Here is a 9,938-nt window from a genome sequence, read left to right as displayed (position 1 = left end):
AATAAGCAAACCAAGCTGTCTCAGAGAGATAGAGACTGGATGATAGCCTTACAGGAAATTGGGGGGGTAGAGGAATGTTGTGAGCTGACACCTACATGGTTGAAATCTATAATAAAGTGGAGGTAAGGATTTGTACAGGGAATGCATGCACTTCTAATTTGCTGCTCTGAGTGCCTCTATAGTCGCTGTTTGTGGTGGGAGGTGGGAAGGATCTAGGCCACTGCCTCTGAATAACTTCCAAGCTGCACAGGACTGAGTAAGGGGGAGGGGAGTGGACCAGTGGTCAGGGGTGGAAGTTTCCCACCTGATATTGTTCTTTCTCTTTGATTCAGCATTTGTGGAGTTCTTCTCTAGTCTCTTCTGCCCTCCAGAGTTCTAAGCAAGTGGGATTTGTCCTTTTATTTGCTGAATCTCTGGGGAGGGTTTGTTAGTTTTTTTTGGGGGGGGGGTTGTCTTATGTCACTATGCTGTATGATGTTTACTTGCTTTTTAGGAACTATGGGGGATTGAACCTAGAACTTCATACATGTGAAGCAGGTGCTCAACCCCTGAGCATCACCTGCTCTGTTTTTATTTTTTATTTATTTATTTTTTATTTCTCTCCCCTTCCCCCCCCCCAGTTGTCTGTTCTCTGTGTCTGTTTTGCTGCGTGTTCTTCTTTGTCCTCTTCTGTTGTTGTCAACGGCACAGAAATCTGTGTTTCTTTTTGTTGCGTCATCTTGTTGTGTCAGCTCTCCGTGTGTGTGGCACCATTCCTGGGCAGGCTGCACTTTCTTTTATGCTGGGCGGCTGTCCTTACGGGGTGCACTGCTTGCTCGTGGGGCTCCCCTATGTGGGGACACCCCTGTGTGGCAGGGCACTCCTTGCGCACATCAGCACTGTGCATGGGCCAGCTTATCACATGGGTCTAGGATGCTCAGGGTTTGAACTGTGGACCTCCCATGTGGTATGCCGACGACCTATCCATTGGGTCAAGTACGCCTCCCTAATGTATTTTTAATGTGAGCTGCTTCTACCCTTTCTCTTCTGCTACCACCACCACAACAATGCAGCTGCTTACATAACTTCTTTTATTTTATTTTATTTTTTTTAAGGAAGTACCAGGGATTTAACCTAGAACCTCGTACATGGGAAGCAGGCACTCAACCACTGAGCTACATCCACTTTCCAATGAAAGTGGGTCTTCTCATTTGTTTGTTTGTTTGTTTGTTTTTAGGAGGTACTGGGAATGAGACCCCGGACCTTGTATATGGGAAGCAGGTACTCAACCTCTTGAGCTACATCCATTACTCCACATAGCTTTTTTTTTTTAAAGATTTATTTTTTATTTATTTCTCTTCCCTTCCTCCCCCCCCCCCCCCACAGTTGTCTGTTCTCTGTGTCCCTTCACTGTGTGTTCTTCTGTGTCCGCCTGTATTCTTGTCAGCAGCACTGGGAATCTGTGCCTCTTTTTTGTTGCTTTATCTTGCTGCTGCATCAGCTCTCCATGTGTGCGGCGCCATTCCTGGGCAGGCTGCACTTTTTTCGCACTGGGTGGCTCTCCTTACAGGGTGCAATCCTTGCGTGTGGGGCTCCCCTATGTGGGGGACACTGTTGCGTGGCACAGCACTCCTTGCATGCATCAGCACTGCGTGTGGGCCAGCTTATCACACGGATCAGGAGGCCCCAGGTTTGAACCTTGGACCCCCCATGTGGATTGGCAGATGCCCTATCCATTGGACCAAATCCACTTTCCCCCACATAGCTTATTAATCAACAGAATGCCAGTCACAAAAAAGGTTCATTTTCTTTTAGTTTATATAAATATCTGCCTGTAACTATATTCTGTTGGATGCTTTAAGTATTTCAGAATAAAATTGTTTTTTAAAACATCATCAGCATGACATTTCTTTAAATAGATGCTCTAAAATACTGAAATATGCCTTGAGGTTTTGAAATATATTTCATGTTTTATACATACACAAATGTGTATAACTGGGCAAAGTGACAGAGCTTTTTATTTGTAGAGATAGTTGTATTTAAAATACTGTGGATAAATGCTAAAAAATGAAGTAACCTGGATATTATTAATATATCATAAACTTTCAGCTGGTCGAATAGAAGAAGATACTGCTATCTAATTTGATAAATGGAAAGTCTGAATTCCTGAAATGGCAGTACTCTTGATCAGCTCTTAAAATAAATGCCCTCACCAGCATCACTGCTGACCCATAACCACCCTGAAGGGTTTGAGATCCCCTTATATGGCCAAGTATCCTATTTGCACCCCTGCATACTTCACCCCATATCCTCTCTCACTTTCTTCTTTACTAAGTTCCAGGCAATAGGATGTGCAATGCAAGCATCTTGCGGTAGCTTCCAGGACAGCCAGTCCACTTTGTTGTCCCTTCCTCTTCTTTGTCTCTTCCTCCTCTTTTCTGGAACGTGGAGCCGTCATCCTGGATGGTAAGAATGAAGAACATACCTCGATAACGGCAGAGAAATTTGAAGCCCTGCAGATTTCATGGAGCAGAGCCTACGTATCGGCCGAGGACTACAGATGGCTTTGACATTGGAGATGTCAAATTCCAGTTTGTTTAAACCACTATTATTTTGGGGGTCTTTGCTCCTTGCAACTGATTCTAATCTTAATTGATGCACCTCCCTTTCTCTCTCTTTGACACTACCAGTTAGATTAACAGATTGGGCAATAAAATGGCTAAAATATCAATGACTAGCAGGAGAGAAAACTCTAAGGACCTGCGTAGCTCACTAACTCTACACTGAGGGTAATAATAATAAAGCTTTTCACAGTCTGTAATGTTTTGCAAACGCTTTCACAACATTACATCATTTGTTTCTAAAAATAAACTTAGGAAGCAGAGAAAGCCAATGATTTTATCCTCATTTTCCTCTCTGAATAATCTAGGATTGTTAGTGCTTGGGTGCTAATTTAGTCTTAATTGATTCCTCACATTAAGCTAAGAAAAACTATTCAGTATCAAGTGGACAAAATTGTATTAAATATCATGCTATAATTTTGCAAACATTTATGGGGAGCTTTAAAACATGTTTATAAATGCAAATTAAGCCTTGAAGTAAGATTATGAGATTAAAAATAAAATAAAATTATAGTTTTACATGACAGACACTAAAATGACTGTTAAATTTAAGTAGCATTTAGATGGGAACTTATAGTCACAGTGAAACAAAGGAATTTTAGGGCCTAGGCCTGTTTATTGTGGTGCTTTTAAATAAATCAAGGCAATGCTATTATTGGTATCACAATGCATGTTTGCATTAAATGCCAGGAGAAATCTTAAAGCAGAGAGACCTCTTTAACTCTTTTTAGACCAGTGTTTCCATAATTTATTGGCCCATGAGACACTGTTTCCTTTCTTCTCTCTTTAGAAATACTTATTAACATTTCAAACACCAGTGTTGAAAGAGCATGGTTTTGGAAATGCTGTATCATATTCTACTTCCTGAGCACTTTCCTTCCCACTGAACATACTGTCATGGAGGCCAGGGCAGGGAGTGGGCAGGTTTCTACTGATACACATGCAGAGCCTTCTTCCACACATCTCCAAGGTTGGGATTGCTAGATTTAGCAAATGAAAACACAGAGTGACAGTTAAAACTGAATTTCAGATAAACAACAACTTTTTTTTTTAGGGTGTGTACCATTCACATTTGGGCCAAATATATTTTTTAAATTATTCATTATTCATTTGCTAACTGAAATTCTATTTTAACTGGACATCCTGTATTCCCTCCCCACCCAAAGATGGCTCCCTTGTCTGTCTGCTCATTGTCTGCTCATTGTATCTGCTTATTGTCTGCTCATTGTGCCTGCTCATTGTGAATGCTTGTCTTCTTTAGGAGACACCAGACACCGAACAGGGGACCTCCCATGTGGGAGGTGGTTGCCCAACTACTTGGGCCACATCTGCTCCCTGCTCATTGTGTCTGCTTGTTGTGTCAGCTCATTGCCTCTGCTAATTGCATCTGCTCATCACCTTTAGGAGGTACCAAGAACTGAACCTGGGACTTCCCATGTAGGAGACAGTCGCACAACTGCTTGAGCCACATCCACTCCCCCTATGTCCTGTATTTTATCTGGCAACTCTGTACCTAATCCATCTCCAGGGAAGAGGAGTTGCTGGTCCTCCTGGCTCAGCTTTCCAGGCATTCAATGGGGCTTTAGTGCAAGGCAAAAATCACTGGATTAAAAGCACAAGCTTGGTCATCCTGCTCTCTTTATTAGCTTCTGAAGCATGCCCCTCTCTTTAACTGGCTGGTGGTCTGTGCGGGAGGCTCTTCGTTTGCCCCTCCAGATCCACTCTCCATCCTTCTCCACCTGCTCTGCCCTCCTGGCCTCCATGGCCTGCATCAGCAGGGCTCCCTTCCTCTGTGGCTCCCAGCTGGGTTTGACTAAGGTTCAGAAGATACAAGAAGAGAAGGAAGGAGAGACTGAGCTATTTAGTTATTCTAGCTGCTCCTGCCAGGCCCTGGGTAGGCTCTGGTGGTGCTCCCCCACCAAAAGACAACTCTTTTGGAAGGCCTGGGGGGAGCCTCTCCTCACAGCTCACACCAGGCTCCAATAACTGCTCCCTGGCTCCCTCCCTCACCCTCCAGGACCTAGGAGAGGCTTTCCTGAGGCTATTCCCAAAGGGCTTCATCTTCCTCTTTGCTTAACTCTGGCCCAACTTTGTCCATTCATGAACATTCATTAACTACCAGCATCTAGGTTAACAGAAGGTACTCCTGAGATTTGGGGACGTAGAGAATCCATGCTGGATCCTACTCGTAACTCACAGAACTCAAACCCAGCTTTGCAGACAGCCCTGCTTTAGGGTTTCAACTGCTGGCCAACAACGCAAAAGAGGTGCCTTGATTCCCATTTCCCGATCAGCTAGCGGAATGTCAACTAAAACCGTTCGCCAGCTATTGCCACCGCTATTGTTATCAGCACCCTAAACATCTGCATGTGTAACACTGGAAACATAGAACAGGTTGTGGGGAGGGAGAGCGTTTGGTGCCTTCAAGGGATCTCAACACTCATCTCTCTCTACTTTAACCAAATTGAGGTTTCCTGGCATTCCGTGGTGACTCTGCAGTGACTCTTTCTTGCCTGGGATCTGGGATCTGACCAGTGTTCACACTTTTAGTTCCAGAAGTCACCAAGCTCGATGATTTGATCAGCAAACCAAATTTTCTCAGAAACCTAGGACTAGCCATAATAACAATTTAAATGAAAAACAAAACAGAACAAAACTTAAAAGGGGGGGGGGCATAACCGATTTCTCGGCTTTTTCCAGCTATTTTTAAGTAGTCAGATCACCATCGTATCTATGGCATTTTGGAGGTTGCAGGGTTTGTGAGTCATATCCTTATTTACAGGAATGTGGGGAGAAAGGGCGCTTGTTCAGCAGTTACTGTGTTTATGAGAAGTGAGCAGGCAATTAAGAAGCCGAGGGGAAAGGCTGTTTCAAATATAATGTACCTTGGCCTATTATCGCTTTATCTTTCCCTTTTCAGGACTCAGACCTGAGAAAACAGTCACTGCTCAAACATGTTCTGTGAACAGATAAAATAGAGTGCAGCCCTTTGCAAATGCAAATTCTTCCTCTCTCGCCTGTTAAAACACTTAGTTGGTTCCTCCTCTATAAACTGACTCAGTTCTTCTACTCAGAAAGCTCTTCCTAAACTCCTGAGTCCAAAGGCAGCCAATAAAGTTTTAAAAATGCCTTAGGGGAAAAACCTTGTTTTCCAGCTTTGTGTGACTCAGGCCACCACCTCACGGTCATTATCATAACCTCAAGAGTCTACCCTCTTAGAAACTGCCCCTTTGTCTCTCTGCTCTCAGAGCAGTCTGAGAAGGGTCCACACACCGGGGCTGAATACTGGCATTTTCCTAACTCCCAAGGGCAAGATGAAATGGATAGGAGTTTAACACTACAATTTAAAACGCTCCTGGGTAGAATATTTTTTTCTTTCTGGGAGAATTATTCAGGGAGAAATGAAAGAACATATCCCCAGTTCATGAAAATAGAGAATGTTAATGCTGGAAGGGCATTCAAAGATAGAACAAAAGAAGGTTTGTTCTATCAGCTTTGTGACTTAATCTCTGACTATATACCTTCAGCTTTCTACATTCATGGGTGCCATGATCTGCATCCCCACTTCAGGGTATTATGGTTCTTTAAAAATAACAGGTGAAAAAATAAATTGTTTTAAGAGTATCCTTTTTTAAGTTACCTTATTTTAAATTACTTAGAGTATTGTTTAAGGTTATTTGTGTGTGCACATTTCACTTGGAAGACCATTTTAATGAATATTTTTCTCCGGAGACAATCAGTATACCCTCAGCAGTATCAAGGGTCTGGTGGGATACAAGGCAGACTGCGCCAGCCTCTGTTGTCTCCATTAACATCATTAATTTGGTGACACTAATCAGCTTCCTTTTCAAGAAAATTGCCACAATCCTCTTGTTCTCGAAAGCTTACCTCATATTTCAAAGTCACCAAGCCCAGAGCAGGTAGCAGACTATTTTTCAGCTGTTAGAACATCTTCATCCTTCCCATCCTTGTGCAAAGAACCACTCTCCAGCTGAACGATAATGTTAGTCTGGTTCTTGCATTTTCTTTGGAAAACAATGGCTTTGCCACCTGTATTCAACAATACCAAATAGCTGAACATCAGATGTGGGGGGGAGGGGAGGGGGGGGGAGGGGAGAGGGGGAGAGGTGAGAGAGACAGAGAGAGGGAGGGAGGGAGGGAGGGAGAGAGGGAGAGAGAGTACTGCTCAGGCATCCTGGCTGGTCCCAGAGACCCAGAAGGGCACAGGGCTCTGTGGGGCTGGCCCAGGCTCTTCCTTTCTGCCAACCTTCTGCCTTAGGCATTCTCTTTGCTGTGTTCACTGACCCCTGGTGATACCGTCCACGCTCCTGGCTTCCAATGTCACAGCCATTCAGATGACCTCCAGAGCATACAATACCACCTGGAAAGTAGTCTCCGGAGAAAAAAAGTCTGAATTTGATCAAGTCTCTAGATCTATCTATCAATTTACAGGAAATACAAGGGACAGAGGAACCTGTTAAACAACATCATAGGAACAGAAAATCGGGCATGTGGGAAATTCTATAAGACAATGTAGTGTTATCTTAAAAGGTTTCTTTAAAAAAATAATTGCAAAGAAAAAAAGGGGAGGGACCATCAACAAAATTATGCTAAGTGAAAGAAGCCAGTCACAAAAACCATATATTAGATCATTTCATTCATAAGAAATGTTCCAGAACAGGCAAATCCATAGAGGCAAAGTAGATTAGTGATTGCCAGGCATTGGAAGAATGGGGAGTGACTGCTCAATGGATACAGGGTTTCTTTTGGGGGTAATGAAAATGGTCTGAAATTATAATGATTATGAATTATAAATGATATATAACTGCAAATATATAAATTGCAATTTATACAGCCCAAGAATGGTTGTACAACCCAAGAATATACTAAAAGCCACTGAATTATACACTTTAAAAAGGTAAATTTTATGGTAGATGAATTATATCTCAATAAATCCAACATAAAAAAGGGAGAAGGGTAAATTATAGATTAAAAGAGTCTTAAAGTCATATCAGCCAATTGCAAAGTGTGGACCTTTTGTAGATCATATTTCAAACAGCAAACTACAAAATAAACTTATAACTGAATATATAAAGATACATAATATGTCAAGGGCGGCAGACTTGGCCCAGTGGTTAGGGCCTCCGTCTACCACATGGGAGGTCCCCGGTTCAAACCCCGGGCCTTCTTGACCCATGTGGAGCTGGCCCATGCGCAGTGCTGATGCACACAAGGAGTGCCCGGCCATGCAGGGGTGTCCCCCGCGTAGGGGAGCCCCACGCACAAGGAGTGTGCCCTGTAAGGAGAGTCACCCAGCGCGAAAAAAGTGTAGCCCGCCCAGGAGCGGTGCCACACACATGGAGAGCTGACACAGCAAGATGACGCAACAAAAAAGAAACACAGATTCCCGTTCCGCTGACAACAACAGAAGCAGATGAAGAAGACGCAGCAAACAGACACAGAGAACAGACAACCGGGGCGGGAGAGAGAAAAATAAATAAATAAATAAAAATAAATCTTAAGAAAAAAGAGTATAATGCATATAATTGCAGTGATGGTATTGAGGACTTATTATGAGGTGTGTTTCTTTGGTGTTTAGTGTCATAATGCTACTTTAGTAATGTTTAAAAAAAACTAGTCCTTAATTTTTTTAAGCATATACTGAAATTTTTATAAATGAAATGATATTCAGTCTGTGATTTGTAATCTGAGTGTGTGGAGGGACAGGAGTCTCTGGCATATAGATGAAATAATGTTAGCAATGAGTTGAGAGTCGTTGAAGTTGGATGATGAATCTATCTAGTTCATCCTACTATTCAAACATTTACTTTTGTAAATGTTTGAAGTTTTCCATAATAAAATGATTTTTTAAATGGCTTCCAAGTCCTTATCTTCAGCCCCAACCACTCTCCGAAAGTCCTAGAGTCATGTACCCTATTGCCTCTAGTAATGAACCTTGAAGTTCATTACTAAAGTCAGCAGAACTCTGACCCTCCCAGTCAGATTTAAAGGTTCTGGTCTCCACCCTTCCTTAGCACTTTGTCATACCCCAGCAATGGCACACTATATTACAGATAGTTACAAATGTGTTTGCCCCTATAGACTATGAATTTCTTGAAGTCAGGATCCAAATTTTGTTCATCTTCATATATACTCTATTTAGCAGAAAAGCATATATGTAGTACAAATAAATGTTGAATTGGTGGATAAAAGGATGGATAGGCAATTAAAGAGATACAAAAATTAAATTCATTATTTATCCCCAAACTTGCTCCTTCTCCTGATTTCCCTTTTTCTTCTTTTGGCATAAGCATCCTTCTATTCACCTGGGCTTGAGGTCTTGAAGTTATCATGAGGCAGAGTAGTTTTTTCAAAATGCAATTCTGATCATCTTACCCCTGTACTTATACTTCTTCAGTGATTTCCCATCACAGTTAGGAGGAAGGCCCAAATTTCTAATGGGACCTTCTAGTTCCTACCTTCTTCTACAGGCTCATTTCACACCCCATTCCCCCTATCACTTCATGTTCAGCCACACTATCCTTCTTTTGAGTCTTTTAACATGCCACAGGGCCTTTGCATATGCATCTAGATCTAGCTCTCCATCAATTTTTCCTCCACCTTTCCTCTTTGCTGCTTCATTTCACATTCATCTACCAAATCTTAGCTCAGTTGTCACTATCTTATGGAAGTCATCACCGACTTTATCTCAGTCAGATATCTTTTTTTTTATGTGACTTCACAAAAACTGTGTTTTCTTTCATTTTGGCATGTATCTCATTTGTTTTGTGTATTTTTTATTTCTTATTGCATATGGAATTACTCCAGAACTTATTGGCTTAGAATAACAAACATTATTATCTTGAAGACTCTGAGTATCAGGAACCAGGAGTGGCTTAACTGGGTGATTCTGGCTCAGGGACATTTGTGAGGATGTAGTCAAGGTGTTTGCCAGGGCTGCAGTCATTTTAAGACTTGCCTGGGACTGGTGGATCTACTTCCAAGTTCATTCATGTGGCTGTTGAACAATGGCCTCATTTCCTCACCATCTGAGCCTCGCCATAGGCCTGTATGAGTCTTTTCTCAACATGGCAATCAACTCACCCCGGATGAGTGATCCAAGAGAGTGCCAAAGTCTTTTTTTTTTTTTTAAGAGGTACCAGGGATTGAACCTGGGACCTCATACTTGGGAGGCAGGTGCGCAACCACTGAGCTACATCTATACCCTCCACTGTCTTTTATAGCCTAGTCTTGAAGTCACTTCTGCTTTATTTGTTAGAAACAAGTCTTTAAATCCACCCCACACCCAAAGGGAGAGGAATTAGGCTTCAACTTTTG

The sequence above is a fragment of the Dasypus novemcinctus genome, chromosome 4, assembly GCF_030445035.2.
Source record: "Dasypus novemcinctus isolate mDasNov1 chromosome 4, mDasNov1.1.hap2, whole genome shotgun sequence".
In the NCBI taxonomy this organism is placed as follows: Eukaryota; Metazoa; Chordata; class Mammalia; order Cingulata; family Dasypodidae; genus Dasypus; species Dasypus novemcinctus.
The sequence above is the reverse complement of the archived record's forward strand: the minus strand, read 5'-3'. Positions refer to the sequence as shown.